We start from the raw sequence: 17,957 nt of genomic DNA, 5'->3' as shown, positions 1-17,957 counted from the left end.
ATTATATAAAGGTCTCTCTTTAGTCTGCTGCAAAGAAGGCACCTTTCTTTTGGTTTCCTGTAGGTGGCGTCTAAGCCTCTTGGATCCTGCTTTATATAAAGCCTTAAAAATGCCTTTTTATTTTCTTATAGATATTTAATTACACTTGCTACTGTCAGTTCCAGTACTTGTCAGTGTCAGTGACGATCTCAGCAGTATTCGCTCAGATTCCCTTGAGGCTCCACAGTGATCGGTCTCAGAGGGCATGGGGGGAGGGGCCCTCTGTGTTGGGAGTTAGAAGCTGCTGCTCAGCCTCCATTTTGCAACCTCAGCCAGTAAAAATCAACTATTGTTTCTCTGTGGTCCCGCCCCAATTCTCTGCTTTCTGCCTTGATTACTGGGCCCTGCTGTCGGCCGTGTGGATCTCACAGTGCTCCCTGTCAGGGCTGTTCAGGGAACTTGCCACACCTTTTCCCCTCCCCCTCCTCCTGCAGGGAGCTCCAAAAGCTGCGAGAGACATCTTCTTTATTCCCCCAGTCCAAGGCCCAACATCTGGGATTCTGACCTGTGATATCTCTTACATGCAGAACACACACTTAGACGTACTGGTGTGAAGGTTGGTTGTATTTTGTTGAATTTTAGATGTTCAGCTTATTGTTGTTTCAAAGAGAGAGTTCTGAGGACGTCTCTCACTCTGCCATGTTTTTCCAACTCCCGGAACACCGGCAGTGGGTCAGAGGCTCACAGGGCATCTATACTGAGAAAGTCTGTGTTACCTGGTGCTGGAACAAGAGCTGGAATCTATTTTTCATTTATTTAAATTAATTAATTAATTTATTTTTTATGGTGACATTAGTTAACAAAATCCAATAAGTTTCAGCTATACACTTGAACTGTAAGGCATTTATATGTTTACACTGTGTGTTCATTTACTGTAGTTAGATTTCTTCCTGTCACCACATATTTGACTCTACCCCCTTCCCACTACCCTCTGGTAACCATGACCATGAATCCCTGTTGGTTTGTCCTGTTCATTTGTTGCTTTTAGGTTTATATCTCACATATAAGTGATATCATGTGATTTTCAACTTTTTCTGTCTGGCTTATTTTGCTTAGTATGATTATCTCGAGGTCCATTCATGCTGTCACAAATGGCAGTATTTCATCTCTTTTTATGATTGAGTAATATTCCATTGTATATATGTACCACAGCTTCTTTAGCCAATCATCTATCGTAGGACACTTTGGTTGCTTCCACAGTGTCCTGACAATTGTGAATAATGCTGCTATGAACATCGGTGTGCAAATATCTTTTCAGATGTGGGTTTTCAATTCTTTGGGGTAAATACCCAGGAGAGGGATGGCTGGATCACATGATTTTTTGAGGAACCTCCATATTGTTTTTCATAGTGGCTGTACCAGTTTTCAGTTCCACCAGCAGCATATGAGGGTTCCTTTTTCTCTGCATCCTCTCCAATATTTGTTATTACTTGTTCTGTTGATTATAGCTATTCTAACAGGTGTGAGATGATATCTCATTGTGGTTTTGATTTGCATTTCCCTAATAGCTAGCGATGTTGAGTATCTTTTCACGTATTTGTTGGCCATTTGTATGTCCTCTCTAGAGAAAATTCTGTTCAGGTCCTCTGCCAATTTTTTGTTGTTATTGAGTTTATTTTTCAAGTAATCTAAATAATTATTTTAACATTGCCACATAATCATTATATAAAGTAAATAGCTTCATATATTGAAGGATTATTATTAATATTTCCCCTAATCTTGAACTTTTAGATTATACCTAAATTGTGTCATACCAAAAGATTTTTGTAATGGTCTAAAAAATCTGTTTGAATCTATAACACACACACACTAAAAACTTTTCTCCTCTAAGTTCCTACAGAACACACAAGCACCTTCTATGGAGACATTTATAGAATGGGGGTGTCTCCACACAGAAATCTTCATATCCTTGAGATTTTTGTTCTCTACATGTATGTTATCTAAAGCCTGTGAATGCTCCTTATTTCCCAGTGCTTATTTATACTGCTAATTAAAGTTACAACAAGAGCAGCAATAGTTAATTACAAACTTTACCACTGCCTAAAAATTAGCCTTATTGGGGACAGGGAATAAATGATTTTGCTGTGCTGAACGGTAGCCCTTTAGTTCTTCAGTGCAGCAAACATGAACTATGGCAACTGACAAAGTTGTCAAATGAAAGCATAGAACTTTAGAACAGCTCACTAGCTGAGCACCGGCTTACCATACCATTTTCTGGTGCAAGCACATTAAGGTTCACCCGCAAGGTCTTAGACATCTGTACATGAAATGAGAAGAGATTGGTGATATCCAAAAGACTAATCACCCAGCTGGGCCTGGCCTATAGCTAACATGTTTAGCATTCCTAGTTAAGCACACATCCTTTAGATTAAATATAATTAATTTCCTGCTAAGTGTCAGGAATGGGGTGGTTGCATGTGTTTTTAGGTAAGAACATAAAGAGGACAATTATTCCATTTAGTCCAATACAGATTCAATAAAATTTCATATAAGGCAGGTAAAAAAAAAAAAAAAGAGGAGGAAGCACTTTTTGAACAGAGACTGTCTATAGCCTTGAGGCAGATATAAGAACATTTTGCACACAGAATTTACTTGAAATAATTTAAAAAACAACTGAAAAACTTTCTAAAGTAATTTCCATTAGAAATAGAAAATAACGTTTATAAGAAAAAGTATCTGAACTTTATAAATATAAAATGATACTTTATTATTGTTTTAATTTTTATTTATTTGAAAGCTTTTAAAGCTAAACATTGTTCCTCAACCCCAATCAGACTATTCCATCAAATATTTTGAGTTAAGTGTAATTTGAAAATAATCTGCTTATAACATCAAATCTGTGTTTACGTCTCAGACATCTGAGTTCTAGAAAGTTAAGTGATTGGGTTGGTCACTTAAACAGAGTTGAGAATTGAAGTATCTCAAAGCTCAGTCATGTACATGTTCCATTAAGAAAAGTTTTATGAAATCTAGTTCAATGAATGGTCTAATTGGGAAGACATTCTGTGCCATTTCTCACAATGTCTTCAGCATTTTTTGGCTCCATTTCCACTTTTTCCCCTGCTGCAGTGTTTGTGTGATTCCCCATCATCAAAGTGCTCTCTGTACATAGGCTAAAGGAATCAGGCTGGGGTTCAAAAGCTACAGCAGAATATAGAGACAAGGGGAGACACTGAATCCTAGCTCTCCCTCTCATTCTCTTCTCCATGGCCTCTTGATCTTTGATTTTTTCCTTTTGGTGGTCTGTTTCCCTCCGCTAAAAGTGAATGACATAAGAACAGAAAACGCCATCCCCCTAATTTCTGGCAGTATCCCCAACCCATAGAGAACATAGAAGGTGTTCAGGAAAAAATTGTTTCATAAATGAGGGAATAAACTTACAGAAACTGCTTAACCTCTCTAGTCATTAATTTTCATCTGAAAAAAGAGGAATCTTTGTCAGTAAAGAGATGAGATGATCTGATACGGGTAAAGCTCGACTCCAGTGTCTAATAAATGTAGGTGCTCAACAAATGAATTGCTGCCGGAGGGTGGTCGTAGTGATGGTGATGACTATACACACTGGAGGTGGAGAGAAACATCTGAAATCATGTCCTGATGGATATAGAGTAGTTTAAATAAAATCATAAATGAGAATTAAAACTGAAATATGAAGCCAACATGCACTTAATGATCAGAAGAAACAAAGTGAGGAACTAGAAAATGAATGCTAACAGTACATTAGAAGGTGATATAGAGTTATTCTAAAGATGAGACTTTTTATACAAAAGTCTTATCATTAGCCTGACTGAGCAAGAGAGGCCCATAAAAAGTGGCCAGAGGAGAATGACAATAAGTATAGAATGGGTTCAAACTTTAAGCCAGTGACAGTTATTATTTTGGGAGATGAAATATTATTGCTATTCAAAAAATACTATTCCCGAGTGATCAAAAGATGGCCGATATTTTGAAAAATTATCTTAAAAATCAAATAACTACCTCACTGACAAATTGGTAAAGAGTCTAATCACAAAATAGGAATGAAATAAGTGTTTGCTACACAAAAATTATGTATCAATTGCATACGGCATTTCAGTTTTGCTTCTGTCTTCCACTGGTGTGGTAGTGTGAGTATAGCTCTGGCTTTGGACTCAGATGGGCTGTGAGCTCCAAATTGGCTCCTTTATATTCCATAGCAGATTATTTATTGTCACTAAATCTTCATTTCTCTACTTGTAAATGAGGCTAACAATGCACTGAGTTGTGAAAATAATAATAATAAAATGCTTGTAAAGCCCTTATCCAGTGTCTTTTACATAAAAAGTTCTAAGTTTCAATAACAGATTTTTTCCTAAAAATATTGTCATTGTTATTTTTCACACTAAACATCTGGCTTCCAGTTATCACATTTAACCAATTACTAGTTCTATGTATTAATGCTTTATTTCATTTTGGGCCTTCCATATGCTTAAATAACCAGTTTTTTATTTATTCAAAATAATTTCAGCTGGTAGTGGAGGATGGCCCAGGGAAGAGTCAACTATAGATGAAGAAAGGTGGTCATAAATAGGAGATAATTTTTCTTGGGATGCAGATATGTGGGTTTATTATATTACTCTCTCTACTTCAATACTTTCGAAATTTCCCATATATAAAGTAAAAAGAAATAAAGAAAAAAATAAAAAAAAGAAAGAAGAAAAGAAAAAGAGAGAAAGTGAAAGAAAAAAGAGAGAAAGAAAGAGAGAAAGAAAGAGAAAGAAAGAAAGAAAGAAAGAAAGAAAGAAAGAAAGAAAGAAAGAAAGAAAGAAAGAAAGAAAGAAANAGAAAGGAAGGAAGAAAAGAAAGGAAGGAAGAAAAGAAAGGAAGGAAGAAAAGAAAGGAAGGAGAGAGAGACAGGCAGAGAGAGGGAGAGAGAAAGAGAGAGTTAAAAAAAGGAAGAGAGAAAGGATAGAAGAAAAATAAAGGATGCCTTTGTCACTGGGGGTTTTGGTGAACAAACTTTATGGCCATTTGTAAAGTAGAGGAGAGATTTCTAGTCAAGGGCTGTCTCTGACTCATTGTGAGCTGAGATTTTAGTGTTATTAATTATAATAACAGTGCAAGGGAATTGCCTTTTCTCCAAGTCCTCACCAACATTTGGTATCCAATTTCCTTTTGATGATAGCCATTCCTCACTGTGGTTTTGATTTGTATTTCCCTAATAATTAATGATCTTTAGCACATTTTCATGTACATTTTGGCCATTTGTATGCTTTCTTTGGAAAAATGTCTATTCAGGTTTTTTCGCCCATTTTAAACGTCAGATTACTTGTTTTATTGCTATTAAGTTGTATGAGTATATAAATAAATATATATATAAATATATATATATATAATTAACCTCTTATCAAATATATGATTTGCAAATATTTTCCCATTCCATAGATTGCCTTTTCATTTTGTTGATCATGTCTTTTGTTGTGCTTCATGTATTGTCACTTATATATTCATGTATTGTCACTTATATATTCTTGCTTTTGTTGTCATATCCAAAGAAGTGTTGCCAAGATCAAAGTCAAGGAGTATTTCTGTGTGTTTTTTTTTGTTTTTTTTTTTTCTAGGAGCTTTACAGTTTTAGGGCTTACATTTAAGTCTTTAATTCATTTTGTGTTAATGTTTGTGAGTGGTGTAAGATAGAGGTACATTTATTTCTTCCGTGTGTGTTTATCCAGTTTTACAACACATTTGTTGAAGAGACTATCCGTTCCCCATTGATATTCTTGAATCCCTTATCATATATTAGTTTCCCATATATACATGTGTTTATTTCTGAAATTTGATACTGTTCCATTAATCTATGTGTCTACTTTTATGCCAGTACCACATTGTTTGATTACTACAGATTTGTAGTATATCTTGAAATTAGGAAGTGTAATGCCCCCAGCTTTGTCCTTTCTCAGAGTTGTTTTGGATATTCAAGGTCTTATGTGGTTCCACACAAATTTTAGAATCATTTTTATTTCTAGGAAAAATGTAAATGGTATTTTGATAGAAATTCCATCGTATCTATAGATGGCTTTGGTTAAATGGACATTTTAAAAATTAATTTTTCTGATCCAAGAGCATGGGTATATTTCCATTTGTTCATGTCTTCTTCAATTTCTTTCAACAACAACTTGTAGTTTTCAGTGTATGTACAATTCACCACCGGGGTAAATTTATTTTTTAGACATTTTATTGTTTTAGATGCTATGATAAATGGAATTGTTTTCTCTCTTTCTCTTTCAGTTGTTTTGTTGTTAGTATATAGAAATGCTGCTGATTTCTGTATGTTGATTTTGTGTCTAGCATCTTTATTGATTTTTATTAGATTTAAGAGTTTTTTTCCAGTCTTTAGGATTTTCTCCATAAAACATGATATCATCTGCAACAGAGACAATTTTACTTCTTTTCCATTTTGCATGCCTTTTATTTCTTTTTCTTGCCTGTTTTGTCTAGGACTTCCAGTATTAAGTTGAAGAGAAATAGTGAAATTTGGCTTGTTTCTGATCTTAGAAGAAAAGCTTTCAACCTTTGATCATTGAGTATAATGTTAGGTATGAGCTTGTCATACATGCCTTTATTATGTTGAGGTATGTATGCCACATCTATACCCATTTTTTTTTTATCATGAAAGGATATTGCATATTGCCAAATGCTTTTTCTTCATCTACTAAAAATATCATATTTTTATCTTTTATTTTGGTAAGGTAGTGTACTATATTTATTTATTTGTGTTTGTTGACTCATACTCGTATCCCATAAATAAATCCTACTAATCATGATGTATTTCCTTTTGTGTTGTGGAATTTGGTTTTTTGAACCAAATTTTTGAACCTATGTATATCAGGGAAATTGGTTTGTAGTTTTCTTTCCTTTTAGTGTTCTTATCTGGCTTTGATATCAGGGTAACATCAGCCTTATAAAATTTGTTTGGAAGACTTCTCCACAATTTTTTAAAAGAGTTTGAGAAAGATTGGTATTACTTCATCTATAAAGGTCTGATAAAATTCACCAGTGTAACAATCTGATCCTGGGCTTTTGTCTATTGGGAGGTTTTGATTACTAATTCAATACTCTCATAACTGGTCTGTTCTTACTTTCTATGTCTTCAAGATTAAGTGTTAATAGGTTATATATTTTTTGGAATTTATTTCTTCTGTGTAATCAAATTTGTTGGTATATAATTGTTTATAGTATACTGATGATAATTTGTATTTCTGTGCTATTATCTTAAATTTTTCTTCTATCTTTTATGATTTTATTTATTTTTCTTCCCTCTTTTTTTCCTCTAGCTAAAGTTTTGCTGATTCTTTTTATATTTCAAATAAAACAGCTTTTAGTTTAATTAGTTCTTTCTATTGTTTTTCTATTCTCTATTTCATTTATTTTTATCTTGATCCTTGCTTTTTTCTTTCTTCTGCTGAATTTGGGCCTAGTTTGTTGTTCTTTTTCTAGTTAATTAGAATGTAAAGTTAGATTGTTTATTTAAAATTATTCTTTTCTTTAATTTAGGTGTTTATTGCAATTAACTTCATTTTTAAAACTGCTTCTGAACTGTGCTATAGAATTTTCTATGTTGTGTTTCCATTTTTGTTTGTTTTCTAAGATATTTTTTGAATGCCCTTTTTGATTTCTTCTTTGACCAATTGGTTGTTTAGGAGTACATTGGTAGTTTCCACATATTTGTGAATTTTCCAGTTTTTATTCTGTTATTGACTTCTGGTTTCATATCATTATGATCATAAAAGATACTTGGTATGTTTCAATCTTCTTAAATTTGCCAGGACTTGTGTTGGGACCTATGATAAACTCTATCCTGGTGAATGGCCATTCCGGATGGAATGTTCTATATGTGTCTTTATATTAATTTAGTCTAAAATATGGCTCAGTTTAATATTTTCTTGTTCATTTCTGTATAGATAATTTATCCATTGTTGATAGTGGGGTGTTGAACTCCCTTGCTATATTGTATGTAGTCTATTTCTCCCTCCAGATGTGTTAATATATGCTTAATATATTTAGGTGCTCTAATGTTGGGTACATATATATTCATAATTGTTATATCTTCTTGAATTGGCCACTTTATAATTATATAATGACCTTTGTCTCTAGTTATTGTTTTTGACTTAAATTATATTTTGTCTGGTATAAATATAGCTGTTCCTATTCTCTTTTGGTTTCCCCTTGCATTGAATATCTTTTTCATTTCTTCATTTTGAGCTATGTGTGTTTTGAAGCTCAGGTGAGTCTCTTGGAGTCAACATAAAGAAAGGTCTTGTTTTTTTCTTCATTCAACCACTCTTTGTTTGAAGAATTTTGATGGAAGAATCCAATGCATTTATATAGAGAGAAATTATTATTAATCAGTAAGAACTTATTAATGACCTTTTGTATATTTTATAGCTTGTTCATATTTCCTTTGTTCCTGTTATCCTCTTTTGCTGTCTTCCTTTGTGGCTTGATTCTTTACCATATTTATATGCTTTGATTTTCTTCTTTAGTAGGTTTTTACTCTGTGCTTACAATAAGGCTTACATAAACTTATTATAGATATAACAGTCTATTTTACACTGATACCATTTTAACTTCATTCAAATCACAAAACTCTACCATTTTCTTTCCCCTTTTCATGTTTTTGATCTTACAATTTACATCTTTTTACATTTTGTATCAATTGACAGGTTATTGCAGCTATATTTTTACTTTTATCCTTTAACCTTTATACCAGTGTTAAGTAGTTAATACAGCACTATACTACAGTATTAGCATTCTACATCTGACTACACACTTACCTTTACCAGTATGTTGCATATTTTCATGTTTTTATGTTACTACTCAGCATGCATTTGTTTCAGCTTGAAAAACTTTTGGCACTTCTTGTAAGGCAGACAGAGTGGTAATTAACTCCCCCAGCCTTTGTTTATTAGGAAACATCTTTATCTCACCTTCATTTCTGGATAGTATTCCTGGGTAAAGCATTTTTGGTTGGCAGTTTCCTTCTTTCAGCCTGATTCTCTATGATTCCCATATCATTGTATAGGTGTCTGAGTATTTGAAGAAACAGTCACCTCTTTTAGACTTTTTGCACTGATTTGTATAAGGAAATGCTTTCATGTGTGAGTGAGAGCACACTGGAGCATCCTGTGATCCCCAGTCTAGTGGTACACAGAACCAAAGTGCTGAGGCATGTGGCAGCACCAGCTTCATTTGTGGCATGATATCTCTTTGGCTCAGCTAGAGGGGCTAGGTGCAGGTGAGCATGGTGGGTCAGGCCAGTGATAGAAGACAGCATTGATCCAAGCCTAGAAGCACTTGCAAAGGCCCTGGCTGCTGGCATGCTTTTTGTGGCTGCACAATGTCCCCCAGATAAGTGCACTTCGGTAGGGGCTGATGATATGAATCAGATCAGCAATGTAGAAGGACTTAGCTGGAGGGTCTAACCACAAGTGCTTGCACATCTGTGATAGGGTTCAGCCACTGAAGTCTAGGCTGGCATTTCACACTTACACAGATGCAGAGGCCTGGGCCAGCTGCTTATGCAGTTCTCAAGCTCCAGTGGGGTCAGTGGGAGGTAAGAATCAGGAGGGACTGAGGCAGTTGGTTTCAGCAAACTTAAATACCTGTTAGTGAAATCTGCAGGGGATTCATGATGGCTATGCTGCCCTTTAGTTTTTTCAGTGTCAGAATCTGTAGGGTTTGTCTGTAGAGCTGGTTGTAAATCACAATCACTCCTGCTACATGGCTACTATTGGTATTCCCTGCTTTTCTTCTTTCTTTTCTGCCGTATCTGTACATCTCAGCTTTGCCAGTATGGGTGAAGTGAAACATAAGTAGGTTTTTAAGGACTGTAGAGGCTGGTAACTAATCCTACTCTTCTATTTTGGTGATGTTTCTGACTTAGTTTTTTAAAATTATTATTATGGCTTCCTACATAATTGGAAAGTTAAAAATAAATGAGATAAAGTTGTTCATGAGTTAATGTACTGCAGACTTAATGCACTGAATTGAATTAGCTGTGAATGTTAATAACAAAAAGCAGACTTACTTTTAGTTATTTTGTTATTGTTTTAAACTCTGTATAAGCAAAGCACCCCTTATTGTCTGCACTCACTTCCACGAACCTATCCTTGATATACTAGTGGTAATAGGTCCCGTAATAGCAACCTGTGCATTCTAAGGTGTAGACATAAAAAAGACAGTGGATGATTTAGAAAGTTTTACTTTATACTACAGATTTAAGTAAACACTAATGCCAAAATATTTTCCAACAAATCCTTGGCTCAGGAATTTGGTATAGATCCTGGCAGATGAAACTTGTCATTTTTTATTAAAAGAGTGAATTTTCTGAAGTCGTGTAGATAAAATCTAAGCCAGTTTATTTCATTTAACTCCTGTTTTTGAATAGGTATATGAATGGTGTCAGGTAAAATGGTATAATATGCTGAGAGTAAGAATAAGAATTAGAGTAAGAGTAACAGAACAATAAATATTTCTTTAATTAAATTAGATTTTAACCAAAAGCATGTATCATATTCATCAACAGGAAAACAAACCACCATATTGCTTAGAGCACATGAAAAGTTGCTCTGGCAGCTCTCTTTTTTTAGTGGTTACATTGATCCTATATCATGCTATTTCCTACAGAGCTAATTTTTCACTTCTTTAGATTGTAAGGTCAGCACAGTTGCACATCTTTCTGCTCGTTACCTAAAAATATCATCTCAGTCCATGTCCCATTAGCTAAAATGCATTACAAGACTTATAACTAAGTTAAAACTCTGTTCTGTTTTGACAATTATATATATAAAGGTTAATAAGTTGGAAACTGCTTGTGCACTATTATTTGAGTAAGGTTGTTTTATATTATTATAATATAAGAGCACACCACGGATATTACTTGATATTTAGGCTTTGTGGGTGGAAAGTATTACTAGATTAAAGAGGTGACATCAGAGAATATAGGACCAGCTTGAGACAGATTTCAAGATGAGCTACTTTTCGAAATTCTAAAAACATACAGGCCTTCTCCCAATCCAGTCCATCTAAATGTGAATTGAGAACTGCTAACAGCAAGGTGCAAAGTCATAGGAAAATTACAGCTTTTCTGGGCATGAATTTCAACTGACAAACACAAACATCAAGATTATTATTGTGAAAATAGAATGAGAAACTTTGCTTAATCAGGGTAAATATTAGCTGGAACACACTAGAAATCAAGGGTGGTTCAAATAAGATAATATGATTATAATGACTGATAATTGATTATTGCTCCAAGCCCTCCTAGTGTTTATTCTAGCATTTTGTTCATCTCCACCTTTCCCTTGGGACCTTTCCTGCCTAATCAAAGTACATAACAAAGAGTGAATGGACATTTGATTTTTGTCACTACAATAATGTCAGGCACATAGTACTTTTAATAGTTAGGTATAACATGTAATTAATATATTATTTTATATTTGTAAACAAATCATTTCAAGGTTACTTTCCCTTAAATATTGATTACAATTAATAGCATTCCTTTCAAAACACACACACATTATGCACCAATAAAAAATTACAAGAGTGCAAGTCACACCAGCCAAAATACAGAATCTCAGCCATATGTCAAATTTGGAGAGCACCACAGAGCTGGCAAAATAATCTTTAAGAAGCCAGATGTCACTGTTGGGGAAATAATTTTCACTCCCGCTCATTTAATTCTTACATTGCTAATTAGTCTTAGCCTACATAGAATTAAAATTATTCACCGAGAAAAGATGCCTTCACTCTTTTAGTTATATTTAAATTTCAGACTTTTGCTATTACTTTTGTTGATGCATACTGTGCTTCCTGTGCTTTCTTCTCTGCTTCCTTTTCTTCCTTTACTCAGTGTTCATGTATGACATTAACAAAATGTCCCTGTCTTCATTTAGGTGTTAGTAATCATCTCAAATTTAGCAGATCCAAAGCACAGCTTTTTATCTTTGCCCCATGCCAAATTGTGTCCTCTCTCAGTAAATAACAACTTTGTCATTTCTGGTTTTTAGAGACAATAAATCCTTTAAAGTATCCTTATTATTATTATTTTTTTATTTCCCAGCTTACAGTCAACACATTCAAATGTTTTACTACACAAATTATTCTAGAAACTGAAAACTTATTTTGCCATTATCTTTTGTCTGGATTACTTCAAGAGACTTTTAATAATACGATGAGAAAACAAAATAAAACAAACAAAAACAGAAAAAACAACTATTTTGAGTTGCTGCCTAGACATCTTGCAGTAAGACAACATTGCTCACACTCCTAGTCTGGACATTTAGATAAGGATCTGAGTTTAAGAATCTTGCTCCAGGTTCCCATTTTGCTTCTCCCAGGCCAGCTTTTAAAATAAAGCTTAGAGCTAAGTCAGCAAAAAGTAAGTGACCGCCACCCCAATAACTTAATAAAATAATACATATTTGTTATTCTGCTCTCTATCTCCTGCTTCTTGTGGGTTGGGCTGGAAGACTGCCCTTCTCCCAGCTCATTGCCCCTCCCTGTTCCTGGGATATGTAAGTAATAACTCTTGTGACTTTACTTCCTTTGTGAGAGTGTACTGAAACTGTTCCTTCAATCAAAATGTCCTGGGGGTTCACTTTCCCAAATGAGAGCTGGGATACTGAGGGAGCTACCTGTCAACCCTGTGTGGATGTTTTGTGCTCCCTCATCCAGCAGGTCATAACCTGTATATTCTTAATTTAATACTTCAACTCCAGCTTCTCAACACAAGAAAGTTCCCGGATACTACCTTCATGTTCTGCCACCTACTCCTCAAACATCAGCCTTTGAAAATTTCAGTACCTCCATGACACTCCTTTTTTCATAATCCTCATTGGACTTCCTTTCTCAAAGAAACACAAAACTCAGGATTGTGAGAACGGAATGTAAAACTTTACATAAATCAGGGTAGATACCTGGAACACACTAGAAACCAAAGGCTGTTCAAGTATGATAATATGACTACAGTGGCTGCTGAATAGTCATGACCCAAACCCTCCTAGTGCTTAGCCCCACTTTATGGTCAACCCCACCTTTCCTTTGGGACCTTTCCTACCTAATCAGTGTACATAACCAAGAGTTGTTCAACATTTTGATTATCACTTCACTACAATGCCATGCTGTGCTGGCTGGAAAATTACTGCTTGGCTATCGCCCATGAGAACATAGGCTATCGCCCATGGGAACATAGGCTATCACCCATGGGAACATAACATTCTAACAATAAGCTTTCTGCTTCTTACCCCCGCTTGCACAACCGACCTGTGGGTTGACAGGTAGTGAATAGGAGAAAAATAGACCTTTGTGTTTAAGATAGAATGAGGAATGGGATTTAGGGCTTAAAAACCCTATACCTCTACATTTCTGGGCTGCTTATTGGGAGTCTGCGTACCCCTGGCAGACCCAGCTAGCTGAATAAAGAGCGCGTTTCCTATAACTCACTGATTTCTGATGGTCCGTGTGTCTTTCGGGGGCTGGCGGTTACAACAATGCAAGTAGTATATATTCAGTACATGATTGTCAATTTGTCAATAATCCATGTGGGAAGTACTTTTAATAGTTAATTCAATGTCACCTTAAAGACAAGTCCCTTCTCCACCCTATATAAAATAGTGAGCCCCCACACAGTACATGTATTATCATCTCCTTTTTTATCTTTTCCATAACACTTATCACCATCTGAAATATTATGTAACTGCTTGTTGATGACTTTTATTTTTTTTTAGATTGTCATCATTCTGACAGAATATAAGCTCCAGGGAAGGAAACAATTATTTCTTTTGTTTACCATTCTATTCCCAATGCTTAATATAAAGCCTGTCACACTAAATAATGTTAAGTTATTGGGTCAAGTGTCTACCATATATTAAGTACCTTATTTGGTACTAGGCATACAGAGATTTTGGAAAATGACCATTTCTCTCAGAGTCCTCATAGGTTTCTCTTTTTAGGTTTAAGCTAGGAACAGAGGAAATCTTGCCTTCTCTATATATCTTACTATATGTTGGATTAGTTTTCTCAAAATAGATAAACCTAATGTATACTCCTTCAAGTAAGTGGTGTTGAACTAGACATGGTTCTACCCTAAAGGTTAATGAGTTCTCTGGACAATTTAGAAGTGTGAAAATAAGAAATTATTAAATTAGTTCCTTTTTACAACTGTGTTCAGAAAAACTGATTAATTCTAAATCACCTTGATAATAGTCAATAGCTAATTATAAAAATAATTGAGAAGATTGAAATAAATCAAAACTAAATTACTCAGGACGTGTTTATTTATAAAGTAGGTTGAAGGAAAAAAGAAATGTGAACACTGAACACTAGCTCTGGATATACTTCTTCACAAGATTCTTTTCTGAGTCATTGATGCTAATTGTGGGAAATCTCAACTCAAAATACTAAGAGGTTTGTGGGGTAATAGGTTATATACAACTAGAAAAAACTTGACCAAATTGCACATGTAGAAGCAGTCACACCAGTAACTCTTTAATTCACCATCCAGGGTCTGATTCTATATCAGTTATTCAATGAAGAAGTATGTCTTCAAACCCTCCTGTGATGACTAACCATTATTTTTCATTAAAATGTTTATTTTTTTCCTAAACAATAACACCAGATAGGCAATGTCTTAAATGAGCCTAAGCAATATAAATATTATAAATTTGCAAAATAAATTCCTTGTCATTTTTTTCTAAGTGAGGAACTATAAAATTGCTATTTTACATCGTCAATGAATTCTGCAAATGAAAATAAAAATACTTGAAATGCTAATGTTATTCTATATTACTGATTAAATTAACCAGATTAATTTGTACTTATTGGAAATTTATAGCAAAATCTGCATTCGTTTTTGCCACTCAGCCTACTTGGTACAGTTGCTAAACATTCCTATCAATATTTCAGAAAAAATGTAGCATCTGATTAATTCAAATACCTAAATAGCATCGCCCGATCTTAACTAATTTATCTTGTATTGACAAAATCAAAAGTTCTTAATAAATAAGCAAACAAAATGTTACTTACCATATTGTAAATGCCAACCTTTTTGGGAGGCAATATTATGTGTGGAATCCTTACTTGATTTAAATTTCCTAGCATAATTGAAAACATTTTAAATAAATTTTATATATTAAAAATAACTTTATTATAACAGGACAAGACAAATTAGACTCATTTTAAAACATTCTCATTTAAATACTTAACACTATGCTTATACTCAATAATTGTATCAAGTTAATCTTCCAATTTGGCAGTAAAAGTGTAATTGCCTAAGAAATAATATAACAAAAAACTGAACAACAGATATAAGGAGTCTTTATTATGTCAATACAATGACATTTCTGTCTTCAAGTGTCTTTAAACCTAGTAGGATTTTTGCAGTTATGTTATAGTATGCAGTCTACACAAGGGTACTGGGTTTCTTATACTGAGCAGTTGTTTTCCAAGCACCTCATTTCTCACGTGCACTCTAGTGCAGGCATCCCAAGTTTAATAGGGATGACACATTACAAGGGAACATAATCACCAAACATTGTCAACTGAAGGTTTTCACCACAAATTCAACACCAACAAGAATCCCCAATTTTGGGTGTGGTGAAGGGAAAGAGATTTTATTTAATGAAAACAGCTCAATCACGAAACAGCAGGGGAGTGAGGTGGCCCCAGTGAGGCAGCCCTGGGTATTACAGCTCTGGTATTACAGCTGAGCTCCAGTGTTGTAACTCAACTCTGAGTGCTAGACAGTCTCATCTCAACATGATGCTCTGTCTGGCCCTCTAATTGGTCCTTACAGAAGGAAAAAGGATAGTGCCCTCAGAATGGCCCCTCCCTCTCTCCAATAATTCCTTAACTTTGTGCTGGACACATGGCCTCTGATTCTCTGACACTAGGATCATGCAGCAATATCACTATTTGGGAGCCGTTTTGTTAGAGGTCTTCAGTGTGAATTATTGTATACTCACCTCTCTGTCTTCACTCTGTACATTTGTGTGTTGCATCACTGTTTTTTTTTTTTTTTTACCAAGGAATATTTATTGAACATAGACAGAGAAATGAGCAGAATGAGACATGACCTCTGCTTTTAAGTTTACATTACCTGAACATAAAGCATTTTTAGGCCTAAATGTCATTGCTTGTGCTGTTTTTCCTCTTTATCTGTGGTCTCCAAAAGCTAAATATGAATGCCCACTACCTTTAGAAATGTGCGTGTGTGTGTGTTTGACTCCATGTTCACTTTTCAAACACACACACACACATCATCATCCTAAGTAAGTAAATGTGTTTTTCTATCAAAAATTTTCTCACTACATGTAGATCACATTTTCTTTTTCTCTATGCCATATACAAGATTTAACTCAGTATCTAGAACACAGCAATTTTTCCACAAGCATTTGATGAGTACTGAATAAATAAATAAACAAATGAACAAATAATTAACCCAAGTTTCAATCATCCTCTTATATGGGAGAAATTAATTTTTTAAGAAACAGTAATTTCTGACAGATTACTATGTCTAAATATTGACTGTCTCTGCCTGTGTAACTATTACATTTCCCTGACCCTTTGGCGTCAGACTGTCAAATGATTCGTTTTGGCCAATAAAATGAAGTAGAAATGATGTTACCAACTTGAGCAAAAATGTTAAAAACAGCTACATAGTTCCATCATCTCTCTTTTTCCCTTATTCTCTGAGACCACTATGTTTCAGATGGTGGCTTTGTCTTCAGAGTATAGGAGATATGCCTCAGCTAAACTCACAGATGACTTTTACATAGACAAAAAGTTGTAAATGGAAATTGCCATGATAGTCGTTTATGTCAAGGGAACTAAAATGGAGTCAGGAGGTCATAAAGAGATTACCTTATGTTCACCCCATTTATAAACTTTTGAACAAGCTGTGAGATCACATCTTGAGCTTTACTTATTCCTCACCATGGCAGTCAGATCATATGTACCCTTCATCTTGAAAGAAGCCAATTTATTTCACCAGCCAGCACCCTTTCTTTGCGTGGAGTACCTAAATAAGGTTTGAACTGTAAGACTTCCTTGCTTGCTGTAGAAGTACATCCTGGCATTTTCTTATCTCAGAGTCTCATCACCCAGACCTCACCTACTCATTACATCATGTTAGAAAACCAATAGGATAAATTTCTTTTGTTACAAAGTTTGTGTCTTTTTCCTTATAAAACCTATCTTTTTTGTCTTCCTAAGAATGCAGATCCAGTTGCCACCTAAATATGTGTCTGTCAGTTTGCAATCCTTTGCTTAAAGAAATACTTTTAACTTCTAATTCTTTATTACAGCTTAAGTGTGGTTTGTTTTGTTGTTTGTTTTATTTTTTGGTTGACAAAGTAAATCATTGCTGTTTTAAGCCATCGAGATTTAGAGGTTGATTTTTATTATAGCACAATTAAGTCTAAGCTAAATGATTAGTGGAATATCAGGGACTTGTTTATTTGACGAAGGAATTATCCAGAGTTCCTAATGGTCTGAGACTCTCAAATTGTTCTAAAAAAGAACATATTATCATTCCCTGAGCCTATACTAGGCATTGGGCATTAGTCACTCTTACATTTATAATTCTTACAACCACCTTAAGGTATCATCTATCATAATTTATAGATGAGAATGCAGGCATAATTAATAAAAACAATTACATTTTCTGAGATTTTAATATGTTCCTCCTTTCAATAGCTTTCAATTTTCACAGTTATTGTAGAAGTGACTTACAAAAATATAGAGGCACTATTCTTTGGCTTTTCATTCTCTATGTGTGTGTGTGTGTGTGTGTGTGTGTGTGTGCGTGCGTGCGCGTACACGCTGGCAAGGTGAGAGTTAATTATTGTGGGAGAGGCATACAACAATGGCTGCTTGACCCATAACACCTATGAGTTTTGTAG

The sequence above is a fragment of the Pteropus medius genome, unplaced genomic scaffold (genome assembly GCF_902729225.1).
Source record: "Pteropus medius unplaced genomic scaffold, Ma_sr-lr_union100, whole genome shotgun sequence".
In the NCBI taxonomy this organism is placed as follows: Eukaryota; Metazoa; Chordata; class Mammalia; order Chiroptera; family Pteropodidae; genus Pteropus; species Pteropus medius.
Note: the sequence above shows the minus strand (reverse complement) of the source record.